The sequence below is a fragment of the Saccopteryx bilineata genome, chromosome 6 (genome assembly GCF_036850765.1).
Source record: "Saccopteryx bilineata isolate mSacBil1 chromosome 6, mSacBil1_pri_phased_curated, whole genome shotgun sequence".
NCBI classification, from domain to species: Eukaryota; Metazoa; Chordata; class Mammalia; order Chiroptera; family Emballonuridae; genus Saccopteryx; species Saccopteryx bilineata.
Genome location: NC_089495.1, coordinates 60,453,394 through 60,476,819, shown reverse-complemented (window position 1 = coordinate 60,476,819; position 23,426 = coordinate 60,453,394). Strand labels below are relative to the sequence as shown.

Below are 23,426 nucleotides of genomic sequence, written 5' to 3'. Positions count from 1 at the left end.
AACTAAAACTAATATTTCTTAATCCCAGACTACATCATTTTTTGTCTTCCCTTTTCCAAATATCTTTATTTTTCTATTCTTGTGTATGCTTTTCTTTCAGTGCTATAGTGAAAAAAAAACTCTCTTCTAAGTCCAAGACAGATTTCTGAAAATTTATATAAAGTTGGTTTCCTTTTGCTCTTGATTCAAGCAAAGAAAGAAAACTTTTGTCACAAAACCCAAAGCTTCTTGAGTAGCTAATATTTCTTTTCTTTTTTTTTGTCTGTCATGGTAAGCATCTTCTTGAGTCAACTTTACATGTTAGCAACAAATAAAGCTCTTTAATTTTCTGGAAAAATAAAACTGAAAATGGCCATCTGTTCAACCTTCTGTTATCAAAGCTGTCCCTTAGTTGTGTATCTGTAGCATATTTTCAGAACTACAGGGGAAAGATGTGACTAATAGAGAAATGCTTTTGTAATAACCCTTAACAATTTAGAAATGCATAAAAATAAGAATAATTATTAATTAAAAACATATATAAAAAACTTTCACAGTAGTTCATATTCTTAATTTTCAAATGAATAATTTCTTTTTCAAAATATTTTTTAAAAAGTAATTTTAATATCAAGTACCATCATCTGTAAGATTTTTTTTTACCATTCACACTCATAAGAATGAGAAATATCAAGATTTAAAAATAATTGTTCAATAACTTAGGACTTTCAGGAGGGTAGCTGAGAATATACAAGATAATTTATAAGATTGGTTTGCAAGCTTTTAAAAAATCTCTTTATAATTCAGATACATATATCAAAACTAAACAGAATTAAAATAATAAGTGAGTTTTGACCTCTAATAGGTATAAAAAATACATACTAGAAATTAAGCAAAAACAAAATCTTAAAAACTTGTTTTGACATTAAATAAACAAAAGCAGTATACAAAATACAGGGGTAAACCCTGGCCTGGTAGCTCAGTTGGTTAGAGAGTCTCCCTGACATGTTGACTTTGCAGATTTGATCCTCAGTCAGGATACATACACGAATCAACCAATGATGGCACAAAGAAGCAGAACAACAAACTGATCTCTCTCTTTCTTCCTCTCCTCTAAAAATCAATTAAAAAATACAGGGGTGGGAAAAAGTTGGTTTACAGTTGAGTTGTTTTATTTATTATTGTATTATTAATTGTATTTTTTATGTTTGTTCTTATTTGTTTGTTATGATTAGACAATCTCACTCTTGACTAGACTCAGACTTAGAAGTAGAAGCTCTCATAGAGGACAGCCTATGTCTTTTGACAATCCGTTCCTGATGGGTTTTTTCTTTTTTTTTTTTTGTTTGTTTGTTTGTTTGTTTATTTATTTATTTATTTCCCCACTTTATTCTCTTAGCCAACAGTTTAGCATATTTACAGCCCCTTTCTTATTTTTTTTGGTACTTGATTCTTCAGAGCAATATACCCACGTTTGTGTATCAGGACACATGGAGTAACAAGATGCTGAATTTGGGTTTTTTGGCGCTATGTTTTCTACCTTCTTTGTGTAGGGGCTTTCTCACAACTGGTAGATGCCATCTTTAGAAAGACTGACAAATTTGCAGATTCAACTAGCTCTTTTGAGTCCCAGGCAAGGGGCACAGTAGTATCCATGAGACCAGGAATATCTCTCTTCTCTTTTTCTTTTCCCCATTGACCAAGTTGAGAACACTGAGACTGGCATTTACAGTGCAACCCCGAATAGATCTGTGCCTTCTCTCTCCAGTCCTACTCGGACTATAACAGGAGTGACCCTTACTCAGCAGCAGGCAGACATGGCAATAGGTCAAGACACCCTGCTTCATGGTAAAACCTTGTTTGTCATTCCCACTACTGATCCAAACCATATAACCCTTTTATTTTTTTTTACCTTGAGTGTCAGCAGCAACTTGTGAGGTCATATGCTTCTCATAAATGGTACGAAGTTTGTGTTCATTGTCCATTTTAATGTGTTTATGACAGCCAGTGGCTGGGAAAGATGTTTATCTTCATCCTTAAGCAGCTAACTGCCTTTGAGGGGCTGTGAAAAAAGTATCTGGGTTTTTTTTCCATATAAAAAACTGTAAACCTACATTTGCTCACTCCAGTACAGTGATTATCCTTATAACTGTAAATGAGAGTATTAGAAAAAATGATTAGAGAAGTCAAGATAATACTTTTAAATTGTTGTCTTGTAGGTTAGTCTTACAAGATAAAATAATTTTTTATTTGTTACACAATGCATATAAGAAGCATCATTCTATTAAATATATTTTTGAACTATCAACATGACTCACTTCCTTAAAGACAAATGATCACCTTAAAAGGATGTGGACATAGTTGAGAGTGTGCCAAATATTTTAACAGCAAACTATCTGGGCCTTATTTATAAAAGAGGTACTTGAACCAAAAAATAAAAATAAAAAGGGGCTAGGCCATTGTTTTCATCTATTTCTCATATTTTCAATTAATGAGTATTCTGTTTCTGTTCTGAAATATTGATGGTGACTTGATCCAGAATTAGAGAGAGGGTGATAAGAAAATATCCTTCTGCACGCAGTCACTGGACCAAATAATCCATCATAATGTATGACTGGGATGAGAGAGAATAACATAAAATTAAAATTTTTTTGCCTGCTACTGCTAAAAATAAATTTTTATGTAAGCAAATCACATTTTCTCAGGTATTAAGTTATTGATAAAATTAAGTTATTGCAAGAATGATCAATTGAGCATTTTTTGATTGGCTCATGCAATGTTTAAATGGTAATTATTTATAGATTTTTTTTTCTTCTTAGATGCCATTACTTAGCACACCATACAATCTATTCCTCAAATTTTTGTGGACGGTCACATAACTTAATATATCAGATGGTGATTTTAATGAAAAGCAATTTAAATTATTGTGCAATTTGTATATATTTTCAAAAACAATTATTAATGATTTAGGAAACTTAAATATATCTAGTCATTTTCTTTATATTCTTTAAGTTTTAATTTTTTATTACTTATCTAATTTTTCATTTGATAAATGTTTTTTGTTTTGCTTATATTCATTTATTATTAGCATGCTTAATGATTCTTTGCAGCAAAACAAGTTTTTAAATTTAATTAATTAATTACTTTTTAAGGGAAGAGAGGCAGAGAGAAAGAGAGAGAGAGAGCCATTAAGTTGTTTCACTATGTGCCCTGACCAGGGAATCGAACTATAAACCTCTGTACTCCGGGGGGACACTCCAACCAACCGAGCTATCTGGCCTGGGCTTAATTTTTTTTAATTTATTGATTGATTGATTTTTAGAGAGACAGAGAGAAGAAGGGAGAGAGAGGAGAGAGCAAAAAAAAGCATTGATTTGTTGTTCCACTCAGCTGTGCATTCATTGGCTGCTTCCTGTGTGTGTTCTGTGGGATTGAACCCGCAAACTTGTCATTTTGGGACAACACCCTTAAATAACTGAGCTAACAGGCCAGGGCCTAAAACAGAAATTTAAATTGTAGACTCTCAGTTTGCATACTTAGATTTCATTCATGGTGCAGTGACTAAAAGTAAATCTGAATAATATGACATGATTTTTTTTTAAAACAAGACTTCTCTGTGACTCTTCAAAAAAATTGTTTGAAAATTCTAAATTTTATTCCTTAATTTTTCTATCAAAATGGCTATTTCCATAAGCAATTTGTTTTTATTTTTCTTATGTCCTCTATTACCCTGAAAATTCAGTGAGCATTTTATATTTATTTCATTTTGGTAAATAGTCTTTATTTAAAAACTTTATAGTTAAGACTTATTACATGATTATAGTTAAGTCCTTATATACTTTGAGTAATTCCTGAAGTTTTGTGATTATATACTCTGTGCTCTAGTGAAAAATTGCCTTTTCATTAAACAGGTTATATGCTATGCTATCACTACTCTCAAAATAACCAAGTAATGGAGAGTCTATTTTTAATGAAATCAATATTTAAGGTGCTCCATGTCACATAGAAAGTAGAGAGGCTAAGAATCAAGTCCAGGACCTTTTGATTCCCAAAGACACTGTGCCGTGTAGCCTTCTCTATAGTATGCTTTCAGCATATAGGACATCATTTGAAAAGTCTGCCTGTTTGCATGAAATTTTATTAAATTTCATTCTTGGAGTACATTCCTCACATATAGCGCTCATTATCAAAGGCCATAATAGTTTAGTGTTGGAATTTATTTTTCTCTACCGATTTTCTTTTGAAGTGTGCAAAGTCATCTAGAGATTATAGGTGAGTAAGTACCAGAGAGAGTGTAATCATTTATCACAGTAGTAACTCAGTTTGGTAATGCCACAGCCATGCGTGTTTTTGTATCATTCTAATCTCACGGTCCCCTGGTATTTCTGGCTCCCTACAAGATGCAGCTATATAAATTCTGTTTGTCAGATATACATTCAGGGCAGGAACACTCTTGCTTCCCTCTTTTTCTACTCATCTTGCTTTACTTGCTTTCTAACTTCCAGGAATTTGTCATTGGTGCTTAATTGTCACTGTGCTTATTTCATGGTGCTGTTAATTAATTTTCTCTTTCAAATTTATCATCTTCTTTTGTTTTTCCAAAAGGCATTTGAGAAGAAAAGTGCCATCATAAACTAGAAACACTGTAATATTAAAAATTCTTTACATTTGTATTAAATTTATTGCAATGACATTGTTTAATAAACCTATGTAGGTGTCAGTACACTGCTATACTACATCATCTGTATATTGAGGTTTTTTCTGTTGTTTGTTTGTTTTCATTTTTCCGAAGCTGGAAACGGGGAGGCAGTCAGACAGACTCCCGCATGCGCCCAACTGGGATCCACCCGGCATGCCCACCAGGGGGCGATGCTCTGCCCCTCTGGGGCGTTGCTGTTGCATCCAGAGCCATTCTAGCGCCTGAGGCAGAGACCACAGAGCCATCTTCAGCGCCCGGGCATCTTTTGCTCCAATGGAGCCTTGGCTGTGGGAGGGGAAGAGAGAGAGAGGAAGGAGAGGGGGAGGGTGGAGAAGCAGATGGGCGCTTCTCCTGTGTGCCCTGGCCGGAAATCGAACCCGGGACTCCTCCATGCCAGGCCGATGCTCTACCGCTGAGCCAACTGGCCAGGGCCTCATCTGTATATTGTATAGTGTATTCAACATACAAATTCAAGTCTCCTATCACTATTTATCACTCCTTTATGCTCTTCTAGGTCTCCCAACCCCCTTTTCTTTTTGTAACTGTTATGTGTGTCTATGAGTTTTGTTTATTTCCTTTCAACATTTTCACCCAGCTCCCCAAAACCCTTCCCCATTAATAGACATCAGTCTATTTTCTATATCTATGAATCTGTTTCTATTTTGTTTGTTTGTTTATTTTATTCATTAGATTCCACATATAAATGAAATCATGTTGTATTTGTCTTTCACTGTCTGGCTCAATACTCTCTAGGTCCCTCCATGCTGTAGTGAAAGACAAGATTTTCTTCTTTTTTATGGCCAAGTAGTAGTCCATTGTGTAAATGTACTACAGCTTTTCTATTCAACCATCTACTGATGAGCACTTGAGCTGCTGTCAAATCTTGGCTATTGTAAATAGCTCTGCAATAAACAGAGGATTACATATGTTATTTTGAATCAGTGTTTTGAGTTTCTTAAACAATACAGGGAGGGGTAAAATTAGTTTACTGCTATTTCTGTGAAAGATTTCTCAGATTTTACTATATATGTTTTATTCTCAAATATATAATGTTTTCAGTTTTAACAGTTTGTAATCTATTTTGAGTTTTTTCTTGTGTATGGTATAAAAAGGTAGTCTTATTTTATTTATTTATTTTTTTGCACATAACTGTTCAAATTTCCAACATCATTCATTGCATAGACTACCTTTGCCCCTTGTATGTTCTTCCCTCCTTTATTGAATATTAATTGACCATGCATGTGTGAATTTATTCCTGGGCTCGCTATTTTGTTACATTGTTATGTTTGTTTTTATGCCAGTAACATGCTGTTTTGATTACTATGGCTTTGTAGTATAGTTTAATATCAGCGTGATTCTTCTAACTTTTACTTTTGAAGATTGCTGTTGTTATTCAGGGTCTTGTTTGGTTCCATGTAAAGTTTTGATATACTTGTTTTTGTTCTATGAAATATACCATTGGAATTGTGTTGAATATATAGATTGCTTTGGGTAGTATGGACAATTTATGCTTTCACTTATATGTGTCATCTTCAATTTTTTTAATGTTTTATAATTTTCCAATTACAGGTCTTTATATATTTGGTTAGTTTTATTTAAAGGTATTTTATTGTTGATGAAATTGTAAATGAGATTGTTTTCTTACTTTCCCTTTCTGATAGTTTATTATTGGTGTATAAAAATGAAACTAATGCCCCTGGCCGATTGGCTCAGTGGTAGAGCGTTGGCCTGGCGTGCAGAAGTCCCGGGTTCGATTCCCAGCCAGGGCACACAGGAGAAGCGCCCATCTGCTTCTCCACCCCTCCCCCTCTCCTTCCTCTCTGTCTCTCTCTTCCCCTACCGCAGCCGAGGCTCCATTGGAGCAAAGATGGCCCAGGCACTGGGGATGGCTCCTTGGCCTCTGCCCCAGGTGCTAGAGTGGCTCTGGTCACAGCAGAGCGACGCCCCGGAGGGGCAGAGCATCGCCCCCTGGTGGGCAGAGCGTCGCCCCTGGTGGGTGTGCTAGGTGGATCCCGGTCGGGCGCATGCGGGAGTCTGTCTGACTGTCTCTCCCCATTTCTAGCTTCAGAAAAATACAAAAAAAAGAAAAAGAAAAAAAGGAAAAAAAAATAAACTAATATATGGATATTTATTTTGTATACTACTACTTAACTGAATTATTTGTCAGTTCTAATAGATACTTTGTATGAATCTGTAGGGTTTTCTGTATACAAATAATGACAGTTTTACTTCTTCCTTTCCAATACGGATGTATTTTTATTTGTTCTTCCTTTCTGATTGCCAAGGCTAAGACTTTTAGTACTATGTTGAATAAGAATGGTGACAGTGGACATCCCTGTCTTATCCCTGATCTTAATGGAAAACTTGTACTTTTTGACAGTATTATGTTGGCTGTAGATTTGTCACAGATGTCCTTTCCTATGTTGAGGTATGTGCTCTCTAGTCCCACTTTGCTAAATTTTTATCACAAATGGGTGCTGGCTTTATCAAAAATTTTCAGCATCTATTCATATTATTATGTGATTTTTATGCTTCATTTTGTTTTGTAGTGTATTACTTTTATTGATTTTTATATATTGTATCAACCTTGCATCCTTGTGATAAAACCCACTTGATCATGGTTTTGATCTTTTTAATCTATTGCTGAATCTTGTCTGCTAATACTTTGTTGACAATTTTAGCATCTAAATTCATCAAAAAGGTCTTATTTGTTATTTTCCTTTAGGTTTATGTGATACACATTTAAATAAAAATAAAACCTTCAAATTTAAGTAAAGACTGCTACTTACTGACAAGAAATATTTAGTGATTACTTAACAGCTATCTTTACACCAAAACAAAAATAAAATAATCCCTCAGGCTGCTGTGTGGAGTGGAGGCTGAGGTAGATGCCACAAATGATGGAGACATGATCATGGTGGTAGGAGTAAAGATGGTGAGAAGTGGTTTAACCTGAGATGTATTTTTGAGGTAGAACTAACTGGACTTGCTAACAGTCTTCATGCATGTGCAAAATTCTCTTGAAGATTCTGTTTTTAATGATTATGACTACATACACAAAAGTGAGATTGCTGGGTCTTCTTTTATTTATTTATTTTTCTTTCTTTCTTTCTTTCTTTCTTTCTTTCTTTCTTTCTTTCATGTATAGGTAATATAGCATTGTGATTTTTATTTACATTTCTCTAATGATTAATGGTGTTAAGCATGTATTCATAAGTTTGTTAGCTATTTGTATGCCTTCTCTGAAGATATGTGTATTTAAATTATTTGCCCTTTTTAAAATGGGGTTATTTGGTTTTTGTTGGTGAGTTGTAGGAGTTATTTATATATTTTAAATATATATTAGCCCTTATTAGATATATAGCAATTTCAAATATTTCTTCCATTCTGTGGGTTGCCTACTTGCCTTTTCATTCTGTTGAATGTTTCCTCTGATGCACAGAAGTTTTAAAATTTCATATAGTCTCATTTGTCTATTTCTTGCTTTTATTCCCTATCATTTTCATGTCGTTTTCAAGAAACCATTGTTGAATCCAATATAATTGAATTTTTCGTATGTTTTTTTTTTGTAAAAAAGTTTATATTTTTAGGTCTTCCATTTAGGTCTTTTATTCATTTTGAGCTCATTTTTAATATTGACTTAATTCTTTTGCATATTTTGATGTGTGTGTGGTTTTTGTTGTTGTTTTTATAGTGAGAAAGACAGAGAGAGAGACAGAGAGAGGAATTCAAAGGGACAGACAGACAGAAAGGGAGAGAAATGAGAAGCATCAATTCTTTATTGTGTCACTTTAGTCATTATTGATTGCTTTCTCACATGTGCCTTGACCAAGGGGCTACAGTAGAGCAAGTGACCCCTTGCTCAAGCCAGCAAAGTTGGACTCAAACCAGCAACCTTGGGTTTCAAGTCAGCGATCATTTGTTGTCAAAGATCAACATAGGTTGATTTCTGGTATCTATACAACTGCTTTTAAAATCCATTAAGAAAAGAAGGAGAAATATGTAGTTTTATATTATTTATAAATAAACAATTACAATCACCAGAAGGTGTGTTTTGTGTGTGTGTGTGTGTGTATTTGAATTACTCTATAAAGTCACTTGGTTTCAGTCTTACAAACCTTATTTTATATTTTCTAATGAAGTTCTTTTTAAAAAATAAAAAAGACAGAGAGTCAGAGAGAGGGACAGACAGGTACAAACAGACAGGAAGGGAGAGAGATGAGAAGCATAAATTCTTTGTTGTGGCACCTTAGGTGCTCATTTATTGCTTTCTCATATGTGCTTTGACTCGGGGGTGAGCTTCAGCAGAGCAAGTGATCCCTTGCTCAAGCCAGTGACCTTGGGCTCAAGCCAGTGACAAAGGGGTCATGTATATGATCCCACGCTCAAGTCAGCGACCCTGTGCTCAAGCTAGTGAACCCATGCTCAAGCCAGATGAGGCTGTGCTTAAGTCGGTGACTTTGGGGTTTTGAACCTGGGTCCTTTGTGCCCTACTCTGTTGCTCTATTCACTGTATTACTGCCTGGTCAAGCTCTAAGGAGGTTCTTTTTATCAAATTCTCTCAATTTTTTCTCTGCAAATTTTATTTTGCTTCATTTATGAAAGATGGTTTTACTGAGTATAAGCTCCTTGTTTAAAAACTTTTACTTTCAGCGTTTTGATATGTCATACCACTGTCTTACTGGCTTCCAGTAGGTATTAATAGTCAGCAATTATTTTTATTGGGGTTCCTTTTTTATTTGAATTTTTAGTCTTCCTGTTTTTGAGATTTTGTCTTTCCATCCCTGCCTTTCAATAGTTTATGTGTCTGTTGGATGTCTTTTCATGTATGCTACTTGGAATGAAATTCATTTTTTGAATATGTGAATTAATCTTTTTTATCAAATTTAGAAAGTTTTCTGTTTTCTTCAGATTTTTTTCTCTCTCTCTATTCTTCATGTATTCTTATTATATTATATATACATACACATATACATATACATACACATATGGTCCTACATAACATTAATCCACATTTCTCTATGGTTGTTTTTATTTTATTTATTTTCCCCCTGGTTTTCATATTATATAATCTCTATAAATCTTTCTTCAAGATCACTGACTATTTCTACTGCCAACTCAGAATTACTGTTGAGTTCTTACAGGGAATTTTTGCCTTCAGTTAGAGTTTTCACCTACAAAATTTTCATTTGTTTCTTTTCATAATTTCTACATCTTTGTTAATATATTTTATTTGATAGACATTGTGATCATATCTTTCTTTACTTCTATAAGTGTGGTTTCTTTTATTTTTTTGAACATACTAATAATAGCTGCTTTGAGATCTTAACTATCTGACATCTGGACCCTCCTAAAGGTCATTTCTGTTGTCTTAGTTTTCCTATGTATGAATCACAATCTCTATTCTTTTCATACTTCCATTTTTTTAAATGTATACTTTAAAATAATACAGCAAATCTGAATACTGATTTATATCTTCTCCAAGACTTGTTATTATTGTGTTTCTGTATGTGTTTAGTGATTTAGTTACATTATTTTAACACAGTATATTATGACCAAGATCCAGTTTCTGAGTTCACTGTTTAAAACGTACAACTTTGGTCATGTACACTGTCACCTTGAGATTAGAGTGGTTTTAGAAGAACTCATGTTGATTGTTTATTTCTTTAATCTCTCTATTAAGCTGTCTGCCACTAATGGTATCACATTCATTCGTTAGTTTCCAACAATTGTTGTCAATTACTCTATGTTTTTTGACAATTTCTTGTGGCATGAATTTCTCTACATTTATTTAACTAAAATTGATAATTTTTTATACCAGTAGTTTTTGCTTCTGAGCTCTGTTCATACAGGTCCTCCTGTCCCATGAATAAAATCTCTGAACCACTATTCTAGAGTTTATTATGGGACTGCGGCTTATTTTCTAGCATGAAACCACTGTTTATAAACAGAGGTCTAGCTAGAGATTCTGTCCTTCCTGTTGGTTTACCTGTTCTGACATATAAATTCCATCCTATAGATAGAAATAACTGATGCTAAGTTAATCTTGGTCAGCTTTCCTAAAGATGCAGCCTCCATCTTATGGATCATAGATACACTGATGAAGAAAATAGAAATCCTTGACTTCTTGCCCATTGTCACCTGGAATTTAGACTTGGTTATACAGAGTTCATGAAGGATGAGATATACTGAACACTGGTCTCTCCATGAGAAATTCTGTAACTGTTGACTGAAGCTGAAGGGAGAGAAAGACACATCTTCTTGTCACACTAACTAAAGTGGAATAAGAATGGTTTATTCAGAATCATCCTTGTTTGTTCATCTAAGCAATTAAAATCTAAAGTGTTCCTTTTACATTAGGTGGAATTATGTTTTACAACGTTAATTGGAAAACAACAGTGTAAACTTATATTACTTATTTAATAATAATAATAATTTAAAATAATAGAAAATGCTTATATAATGCTTACAACATTGAAGACACAGCTCTATAATTCCCAGTTTATTAACAATTTTCACCCTCAAAGTAATTCTATGATATGGGAATTATCCTCATCTTTTACTTACATTAAAAGCACTAAAACATGAGAAATTTTAGTAAATATCCTGGCCATGCATATGCTAAGTCAGAGCAGAGACAGTGATATTCACAATAATCACAATGTAATAATGAACACTTAATGAGCATTTACTCTATGTCAATCACTGTTTTGGGCATTTTACTTGTGTTACCTTATTCAAATTTCATGGTATTTTTAGAACTCTAATGATATTATAATCTTCAAATATACAGAAAAAATATTTCTGGAAGCTTGAAATATGATTAGTAAACATCAAATGATTTTATTCACCATGCTGGTGAACTTTAACTCTAATTTTACTTCACTGCTTTTATGCTAGATGAAACCACTATTGTCATGGTTGAATTTTTATATCCAAAGGCTTGAATGAGGACTGAAACAAACAGAGAAAAGATTTGTGCTAGATAATTCCAGAGAAGGTCTGGGGTTTGTAACATAGCCTTTGGTTTTGGAACAAATAAGATTTTAAGCAGTAGGTATTGATGACATCATCTGATTTTCTTCCCCGAACAAACTAGCAATACAAGCATAAAAGTTCCACGGATCTTGAAGACCGATTGTGGCACAAAATACCATACAGACCAGTTAGGTCATTATTACAATCTCTAAGGCAAGGTATGACAGAAATTTAAACTAAGATTTGTTTCAGAGGAACACATTGGGGTATACTGACTCAAGAAAAATAAAATAAAACCAATATGTTTTGGGAGAGAAATTGAATTTGGAGGTATATAGAATAAAGAAAAACTAAATGTAAAAGATTGTGATATTCAAAATAATGATGGGCAGTTTTCCTATTTCTAAAATTGAAAACAGTTGACAGGGTACTGGTTTAAGGAAAGATAAAAATATTCTTCAAAGTCCTTGGTACACATTAGACACCCATAGAAATTATTTCACTTTTGTAACTTCACATAAGTTCGTTTTTCTCTAGTGTTGCCTGAAAGAACAGAAAATCAGACATTTAATCTTAAAGTTTTAAAAGAAATTTTAACTTATATAATAGGAAAATTCAATTTCTTAGGTTGCCTCAAAAGTTAAAGAAGATTTATGCTGTCTAAATATTTCACATTAGTCTTTGGAACATTTTGTTTCATAAGCAAAATGTTTTATGACAACAAAACGTTTCTTATATCATATATTTGATTTTATAATTCATGTTTTCTGTTGTATTATGACTTTCATACAAGGTATGACATATTCTATTTAGAGTCATTCTGACATTTACAAAATTTATTCCTCACAAAGTATTTTTATCACAATATACTTATTTTCATTTACAATTCTTTTTCACTTTGAAATATAGTTGTTGTACCTTATAGTTCAGGTAATCTCTATTCCAGATATATTTGGTATTGCATATTGTTATTATCACTTGTAAACTCAGACATGTATTTGATTTTTCTTGTGTTATTTCATAAATTAGTGTTCACTTAATTGATTAATCATGTCAGCAATACATTTTATAATCTCTTAAATATTTTGATAAAGAAAGATAGAAAAGAGTGAGAGAGAGAGCAATAGTGAAAAGAAGAGATCATTTATTGTATTCTCAGACAAAAAATTTTGAGTATATTTCAAAATAATGTTTATATATTTCACATGCAGAACTTACACATACTTTTTTCCTAGATTGCTAATTTGTTAAAGTTTAAACACTAGCTCTTCTAAATATATTTCAGAAAGAATAAGGTTTAATAAATTAAATAAATCTTTAATTAAAATTCATTAGTATTATTCTTATTGCACTAGCAAAGTATTTTCAACCATTGCATGGTGATACCATAAGAAAGCTTATGAAAGAGTATCTGTAAATTATATTTAAATCTATTTATCCACTTTGAAAATTAATTTTTATCACTCACTAGTGAAATAGAACTCACTATTTATAGTCTTAAAAACGATTGTATAAGATATCATCTTAACTGCTTGGTATAAATTATCATATTTAATTCTTACCAAAATGCATTGAGTTAAGGATTACTGCTAACCACATATTAAAAATAAGGAGACCGAAGAATAAGAGATCAAATAAATTATTTCCATTACAGGGAAACCTGATTTTCTCTAAACCTCAATGCAATATAGAAAATTTTCAACAACAGGAAAAATGTTATAAAGAGTCATGCAGACAATCAGAACCCTAATGCTACAATGAAAACTTACAGGATTCTGCAGATGTTTATGTTAATCTGGGCCTGAAAAATCATAGCTATGGTAGGAAAATATACAAAAATTTGTGCTTTATGTAGAAAGATATAAAGCATAATGAAATCAATCTCAATGATGAAGTAGACTACTGGAAGTCTACTCAGCACATAGATAAGTACAACCAAAATGTGTTACTACTTCTGCTAACCATCAATGGTACCAGAAACCAATAGATAAGATTTTTTCTGATCCAGTACTCAAATGCACTCTTCTAAGAAGCAGACTTCAGCCTCCTGAAATGGTTCTAGGCAGCACTAATCCCCAGTTTTCCAGTGACACTTATAAAGCACTTACTAACACACCTAATATCGAATTTTTTTAATTCCCTCACTCTCTGAGAGTCCCTTACTTTTGTTTTTTGAGAGAATATTCCAAAAAACAATATGCATATAGGTCTTTTTCTTAGGGTTTATTTTTTGGGAAATTATAGGCTAGGTTTATCAATTGGGTAAATGTTTACTGTATGGAAACTAAACTAATCAGAAATAAATTGTGATTAGAAAGTATAAAATTTTATACATGGAAAATTCTATATAATGTCAAGATCCTGGCTTTGCCCTTAAAAAATTATACTGGTGTATATACAATAAGAGTGAACATTGTTGTGGCCACTAAGCACAAACAACACTATGATGACATGGGCCAAATAAGCCAACATTCTATGAAATGGTCTTACTACAAAGCAAATAGATGGCAAAGCCTTCAAAAATGATTCCCTCTTGGTTTTCCAAAGTAAATTAATTTTTTTTTACATATTTTCAGCAGACTCAATGTGATATTAGAGTTCTTCTTGTTTCAATTCAAAATAAATCTTTCTCTCTTCTGGATATACCCATGTACATGATGCTCCCATGTATGAAATGCAACTTAATTTGGGGGCTTAAAATTTGAAAGGAAATGTATTACATAAAGTTATTGAACTCAAGTTTTATTCATCATAAAATTCATACAATTCCTCAACAAGCACAAAAAAGTAGGAAATGCAAGTAAAATAATCTACAACCACTGTATAAGACGTACCTAGTTTTTAGAACCAAAATTTTTCAAAATGGTGCATCTTAAACATGGATAAATGTGGTATATGTTAAGCCAAACAAGGATCAATAGTCATAACATTACCAAAAATAAATGGCACAACCAACAAAAGTAATAACATTTTTTTCAGTTAGCTTATTTCCAGAGATCACCTAACCTGGTAGTCATATAGTCTAGGGAATGAATAATTCATCATACATGTCTTTGGTTTTCAAAGTTGAGGCTTTTAGGGAAAATCATAACTTGGTAAAATTTTCAGGTATCAATGAAATATTTGAGGAAACAAAACAAAACCATGTTCACAATAAAAATAAATAACCACTCTGAATCACTCTTGAATTAAAGTAACTTAATTTTGCTGAGATGGAAAAGTAAAAAGTGGCAGATGACAAGAGTTTTTAGCCTCCAAGATTAGGACCCTACATCCTGATCACTGGAGCCAGGCTACAGCAATATCTCAGAGAGTAAGTGGACACAGAGTAAGTCTAGGAAGAAAATTTAGCAGTGATTTATAGGTTTCTTCAAATACAACAGCAGAAGGAAGGTTTTCATGCCCATAGTATGGCAGAGAAAGGAAAGACAGATTTTCTAGAAGGGAAGGATACAATCAACATACAATAATAAATGACTTATGAATAAATTCCCACATAAATGGATAACCAAGAGCTGATAGGCTGCTGGACTTTTCAGTGACATTTAAAAGGAGAAATGACTTTAAACCCCAAATGTTTCATGTTGGATATATAAGCTCTCCTAAAATTATGACAAAACTGTAGGGAAAAAAACCCAGGTATATATGAATTAAAGTAAATTTGGCCATTGCTGGTTGGCTCAGTGGTAGAACATTAACCCTGTGTGTGGAAGTTTCAGGTTCAATTCCTGGTCAGGGTACACAGAAGCAGTGGCCATCTGCTTTTGCTCTCGTATCCCTCCCCTCTCTCTCTCTCTCTTTCCTTCCTGCAGCCATGGCTTGATTTATTTGAGCCCACTGACCCGTGGTGCTCCACCTAGCTGGTAAAAATAGCTTGGTTGTGAGCATGGGCTCCAAATGGACAGAACATTAACCCCAGATGGGGGTTACCAGGTGGATCGCAGCCTAGGAGCATGAGGGAGTCTGTCTCTCTATCTCTCTTTTTCTCACTTAAAGAAAAAAAAAAGAAGAAGAAAATTCAGCCCCTTCCACCCAGGAAAAGTGAAAACTTACAAGATAATAAAATTAGTTATGGAAAATACCAGTAGAAATACTTTTGCACCGTTAGACTGTGGCATGTCAAAGCTGATGGGACTCTAGGGAACTGAAATGTGCAGGTACTATCCCAGGTGAATAGCATATGTTGCATTGTATAATACCTTTACTTAATATAGAGTGTGAAGACAAATTAATTGTAATGACATGGAATTTTAGTAGCTGAAGTAGAATCAAAATTAAAAAAAATTACTTTTTCTAGTTTTGCTTAAATTATAGCTGATTGAAAGTGTTTATGCAAATCCTCTTGTGTGAATATAATTCACTGTTAATAATTTCTACAAATATTCTTCATTTCATTTTTGTATGCTACTCCTAAAACTTCAAATTAAATTCTACTTGGCAAAGTCTGGAGTTATATTTCCAAGTAAACATACATGTTTGCCCATTTGAGATAATTTTACTGTTTTATTTTTCTCAGACAGGTCCTTTTTTCTTAATTGTTTACATCCTGAAAAAATTTGGACCAAGAAATTAGTTGAACAAAAATGTTTGATACAAAGAGTCCAAGATGGCAACGGAGTAAGCAGATGTTCCAAATGCCACCTCCCAGGACCAAATTTGATTGCACCTTAATTTAAGAACAATCATCTGGAACAACCAACTTTGGACTAAAAGAAGAGGACTCCATAACCAAGGATCATTGAAGAATTCATACTGAAACTGGTAGGAAGGGCAAAGACGTGGAAAGGGCTGCCCCACTTCCAGGAGTGGAGTGGCTGAGCTTCCTAAAGGACTCCCACTGCATATAGGGTTGCTCTGAGCAGTGCGGATCCCAAGCCCCAGGCATAAAGCCCCAGCTTAGGGCCCCAGAGCCTAGAAGAGGTCCACTATAAGTAAAAGCCAGTCTAGAAGTGCAACTTGGTATTTCCATGTACACCTGGGCCTAGCAGAAGCAGCCACAAGATCTGGATTTCTTATATCTCCAAGAAAGTTGCTGAGGGCCAGTCATGGGCAGTGTCTCCCACTGCTCTACACTAGGTTCCTGCCACAGAGACCCAGGGCTGGCACATCCAGTGACCAGCTGTGGAAAACATTGGTTCAGGACCTAACAACCCTTGCTAGAGTGGTATCCTAAGGAAAGGCTTCTCACATCTGGCTCACCTAAGGTGAGTTCCACTCTCTGTGATCAGCAATGGCATAGTGGCTCATGTGCATTAGATAGGGTGGAGCTTCATAGTCAGCTAGCCTGGGTGCTGGATATAAGGCCCTGCAGGGCTAGATTCCACAGGGGGAAGAGAGAGGAGCTTGGAGTATGAACATTTAATGTGTGAGTCTCTGTGAGTCTATTGTTGGATCTGATTGAGGGGCTTAGACACCTTTGGGGTGGGACACAGTCATTCCTAGGAGATGACTCTCTTAGTCTTTTTCCCTCAGACCAGGGTCCACCAGCTGTAAGAACTTCTGCAAAGGGGATAGTTGGCCACACTCAGTTCGAACCTGCTGCTTACCTTGTTGGGGAGCAATAAAATGTGAGTATCCAGCACTGGCTGAGGGATTAAGCTCTGTAGTAGGGGCCACATTTCCCATACTGAGCTTCTAACCAAGACACCCCTGACATAGGGGGTCCCACTAACATTGTATAAACAACCTTAGCTGCCCTAACCCACCAAGCAGGCAACCTATAGAGGCCAATCTGAGCCTACACTACAGTCTTACTACAGAAGACTCTGTGGGAAAACCAGGCAGTGCAAGAGGAGGAGGAGCAGCTGAAAGTGAAGACAAATCTTACAAAGCTTGGGGCTTTTATGGAGCTGCTGTCATCTATAAACAGGAGGATGCTGATCCTTATACAAAGGTTGGCCCTTCCCACAGCACCCAGGCAAAAAAAATGCAGACACAAACCATGGAAAGTGCAGTAGCTAAAGACAGGTAGCCCACAGCATGTTACAAAAACAACTGATGTCAACCCAAGAAAATTTAGAGCCAAAAAAACTGTTATGGGATGTCAGATAGCACCAAACCTAGCCTAAGCTACCTACATAAGCAGCATACCCAAAGGTAAAGTCTAACAGGCACCAGACACTGTGGAGAATAAACACACCCAACAGGACAGACATTGCACAGTGTGTGATACATATGATCAAGGTTGATCTTTAGAGCCAGCCATCCTGAAGGGATAACTGTACCCAAGAAAGGACCAACTGCATGTCATAATTATATACAGTAAGAGGAAAAAAAGTACCCTCAAGAAGCATTCCTAGAATAAGAAAAACAGGTGGCCTGGAGGTCAATACTACTAAGCCCATCTTCTTCATAAAGACACCAAAAAAAAAAAAATCAAAGTCAGACAATGCTACCTAATGCACAGACAAAATGAAAAGACAGAGAAATGGGACTCAAAATTTATGAGACACAGCAAAAGCAGTCCTGAAAGGGAAGTTTATACCATTACAGGCATACCTCAAGCAAGAAAAAGTTCAAATAAACAACTTAATCCTGCATCTAAAGAACTAGAAATAAGACAACAAATAAAGCCCAGAGGAAGTAAAAGGAAGAAAACAATAAAAATTAGAGTGGAAATAAATGACATAAAAACTAAAAAAAAAAAAAAAAAAAAAAAAAATACAAAAGATCAATGAAACCAATAGCTGTGTTTTTTGAAAAGGTAAACAAGATTGACAAACTTTTAATCAAACTCATTAAGAAAAAAGAGGATTCAAATAAATAAAATTATACTTGAAACGAGAGAAGTAACAATTGACACCACAGAAATACAAAGGATTGTAAGATAATACTGTGAAGATCTATATGCCAAAAAATTGGATAACCTAGGTGAAATGAATAAATTTCTAGAAACACACAATCTTCCAAAACTCAATCTGGAGGAATCAGTGAACCTAAACAGACAGATAAAAACAAATGAAATTTAACCAGTTATTAAAAAACTCCTAGCAAACAAAAGTCCTGGACTGGATGGCTTCACAGGTGAATTTTGCCAAACATTTAAAGAAGAATTAAACCCTTTTCTTTTCAAGCTATTTCAAAAAAACTCAAGAGTAGAGAAGACTTCCAAAGTTTGTTTATGAGGCAAGCATTATCCACATTCCATAACCAGGTAAAGACACTACAAAGAAAGCAAACTATAGACCAATATCCCTGATGAACATAGATGCTAAAATTTTCAACACAATATTAGCAAACTGGATCCAGCAATAAATTCAAAAAGTAATACATCATGAGAACATGGAATTTATTCCAGGGAGGCAAGGCTGGTACAATATTTGCAAATTAATCAATGTGATTCATCACATAAACAAAAGGAAGGATGAAAATCACATGATTCTATTAATAGATGGAGAAAAAACATTTGATATAATCCAGCACCCATTTATGATCAAAACTCTCAGCAAAATAAGAAAACTGGGAACATACCTTAACATAATAAAGGTCATCTATGACAAACTGACAGCCAACATCATACTCAATGGACAAAAATTAAAAGCAATCCTCTTGACATCAGAAACAAGGCAGAGATGCCTCTCTCACCAGTCTTATTCAACATAGTTCTGGAACTCATCGCCAAAGCAATTAGACAAGAAAAAGAAATAAAAGGCATCACAATTGGAAAAGAAGAAGTAAAACTATCATTACTTGCTGATGACATGATACTATACATAAAAAACCCTGAATTCTCAGTCAAAAAACTACTAGACCTGATAAATGAATTTTACAAGGTGGCATGATATAAAATTAATATTCAGAAATCAGTGGCATTTTTATACACCAACAATAAACTGTCTGAAGGAGAAATTAAGAAAACAGTCCCCTTTATTGTTGCAACAACAACAAAAAAATAAAATACCTAGGAGTAAATTTAACTGAGGTAACATATTTGTTCTCAGAAAATTATAAGACATTGAAAAAAATAAATCAAGAAAGATATCAACAAGTGGAAGCATATATTGTGTTCATGGATAGGAAGAATAAACATTATTAAAATATCTATATAATCCAAAGAAATCTATATATTCAATGCAATTCCTATTAAAATAACAGTGGCATAATTAAAAGATATAGAACAAATATTCAAAAAATTTCTATAGAATCAAAAGAACATGAATATCCTCAGTCATCTTGAAAATGAAGAGTAAAGTGGGAGGTATCACACTTCCTGATATCAAGAAAACATAAGCATTAAACTCTTTGATATATCTTATAGCAATATTTTTGCCAATTTATCTCCACAGGCAAGTGAAATAAAGTATGAAATAATCAAATAGGCCTATGTCAAACTAAAAAGCTTTTGATCACACCGTGAACAAAATTAAAAGACAACCCACACAATGGGAGAACATGTTCGCCAATACATCTGATCAGGGGTAAATAACCAAAATTTATAGAGAACTTCTAAAACACATCAGGAAGATAAATAATCTAATTAAAAATGGGAAAAATAACTGAATAGATACTTCTCCAAAAAGGACATACAGATGGCCAATATGTGATGAAAAAATGTTCAATCTCATTAATCATCAGAAAAATGTAAATTAAAGCCACATGATATACCATCTTACACCTGTCAGAATGGCACTCCTTAACAAAACAACACACAATATGTGCTGGTGTGGAGAAAAGGGAACCCTTCTGCTCTGCAGGTGGAAATGCAGACTTGTGCAGCTACTGTGGAGAACAGTATGAAGTTTCTTCAAAAAATTAAAAATGGAACTGCCTTTTGACCCAAATATTCCACTTTTAGGAATATATCCTAATAATACCAAATCACTGATTCAAAAGAGGATATTCAGTTTATTGCAGCATTGTTTACAATAGCCAGTATCTAGAAATAGTCCAAGTGTCTGCCAGTGGACAAGTAGACTAAAAAGCAATGGTACGGATACACAATGGAATACTATGCGGCTGTGAAAAAGATGGAAATCTTACCTTTTGTGATGCAATGGTTAAACTTGGAGATTATTATGCTAAGTGAAATAAACCATGCAGAGAAAGACAAATATCATATGATCTCACTTATATGTGGAATCAAATGAACAATGTGAACTGAGGAATGGAATAGAGGCAGTGGCGGGATCACAGGGAGCAGAGGAACAGCTGTCAGAAGAAAGGGAGATGAGGGGATCAGAGAAGCTGAAGGAATTAGTAAAATTATATATACATAACACATAGATACAGATAACAGGAGAGCAAATCCCAAAGGGGAGGGGGGAGAATGAGGCTTTGGGAAACAAGAGGGTGAGAGTGAGGGAGTTATATTGAGTGAGACACTTGAATTCATGTTAACACAATAAATCAAAATTAAGAAAAATAAAAAAAAACTTGTATTACCGTAAAAAGAAAAGTTTGATACAAAGATTATATGTATCCAGGTATTACCCACAGAAAGATTAAATGTAAATGTTTGCCAATATCATATATTTTATAAATATTTAATGTAAAATAGTTTTATTTTTCTATTTTTAACATTTGTAAATTTTTCTCAAGATTAAATATTTTATAAATTATTGATAAACAACTAATAAAAATGTCAGAGAACAAGTTTAATTATTAGCCTTTTGTAAAACCATAAATAATGAAATATATAATTTAGAATTCTTAAGATGTTTTTAATATATTAGTATTTTAAATCAAATGCTAAATTTATAATTAATTAAACTATATTTATTAATCATTTAAATATTATAGTGGTAAGAGGAAGGAACCCAATATCTTTATTTTGTTTGTACTGAGTTATCATATACCCTGCATATTCCTTTTGTTTTTTTTCTGAAAATTCAGTCCAGTTGTGCAGTCAGTTATAATACAAGTTGACTTAATAATATCAAAGTTTTAAAAGCATATGAGAAGTATGCTTCACTTGTGTTAAATTGTGGGTAAAATTTCCATAATTGTTACATGAATTTTTTTTTATTTCACACATTTTGCTGGAAGTTTATAAATATTAGAACTGTACACTTAAAAAATCATTATTTAATACCAAGTAAGAAAATAATTTAATACAACTATGCAATTTAAAGTAAGGATATTATATAATAGAGTTTTAATTCATAATATTATTTTAGATACTTAATGTTCAATCTAAGCACTGTAAAATATTTATACAGTTTATATAATCGAGATTTACAAATAATTTGAGGTAATAAAATCTGTAATATAGATTCTCTATTTTGTTTGTTCTAACCATTTCTCTTGCTTTTAAGTGTATTTTATGAGGACTTTTTAATGTATTTTAAACAGCAGTGAACATCTACCATGAGAAAAATGCTTTTAGTTTGTGCTTACTTATTTAAAGCAATATGTTTCCTGAAACTTAGGCATGGAACCCTCTTTCCAGTAATTTTATCCACACATATAAGTATTTTTTTTCATTTCTGAAGCACCAATTCTTTACTAAAATCTGTTAAAAAGAAGAAAAAAAACAATTCTTCAACTATTAACTATATCATTGACAAACAAAACACTTTTTTCTTTTATTAGTAAGAAAACCTGACATATAAGGATTAAAATAAAAAATATATAGATAGTACACCCAGGGTATGATCATAGTCTCCATAGCAACCACAACCTCAGATATAGTATAATTTCCATGAAGGTTACCTTAAACATCTAAAATAAAGCCGTATCAAAAGTTAATTCATGCCCGTTATTAAACATAAGAGCTTGTAAATTTATTTCTATTGTCCTAAACAGGATGTCTGGATTTAAGAAAATTGCAAAGCATATGAAAAGAAAAGAAAAGGCTCACTGTAAAAATAAAGAAAAATCTATAAAACCATACTTAATTTTGGAAGTGATAAAATAATTGTATAACAAAGAATATAAAATAACTCATTAAAAATGTGTTGTGTTCTATTGCAAAAAGAGGCAAATATACAAACTCAAATGGTCAATTCCACCAGAGATAAAAATTATAGAAAAAATACAATGGAAATGATAGAAATAATAAAGAGAGTAAGAGAAATAAGAAATGCTTCTGATGTACTCATCTGTAACCTAAACACAGTCGAGGAAAGATTCAGTGAACTTGAACACTCATCAGCAGAAATTTTTCAAAGAGTAAAGTGAGTGAAAAAATACCAGAAGAGATTTTCCAAAAGTCATTGGAAAGTGTCAGTCCATCTAATATCTCTATAATTTTAATTCAAGAACAGAGAGAGAATGAATGGGGTAAAAGAGATATTTAGGAGGAAAAAACTATGGCTACAAATTTCTTCTAATTAATGACACATATCAAATCATAAATCAAAGATCAAAGAACAGCAATGGAATAGATATAAAAACTATATACATCTATGTAATGGAATATTTCTCAGCAATAAAATGGAGAAAACTAACAATTGTTGCAATAGTAATTATAAATAATACATTTTATAAATGAAAAAATATTGAGCCACTACTAAAAACTGTGATTCTTTTACATGACAGAGTAAAGGCAAAAACTACTGAGATTTGAAAAGAGATTAGTTCTTGTCAAGATCTGGGGAGGAGGGAAGATGAGTTTAATACAAATGAATACCATGAGAGATTTTGTGGATAATATTACATTTTTATGAACATGCTCTTGTGAATAAACTATTATCTTTACTTTTCAAAATCTATAAACTGTCCACCACAAAATGTTAATTTTATTCAAGTAAATTTGTTTAAAAAATACATTAGGATAAAGGTGGAAGAAAATGTAGAGTATGATAAATAAATCTAACTTCATTACAAATGAATC

The 23,426-nt window shown here is 33.2% G+C and overlaps 1 pseudogene; it reads right to left on the bottom strand.

Annotated features, from left to right (window-relative positions):
• Positions 1 to 1,217: 1,217 nt before the first annotated feature.
• Positions 1,218 to 23,426, bottom strand: part of LOC136309300 (small ribosomal subunit protein eS6-like) — a 35,295-nt pseudogene continuing 13,086 nt past the window's right edge.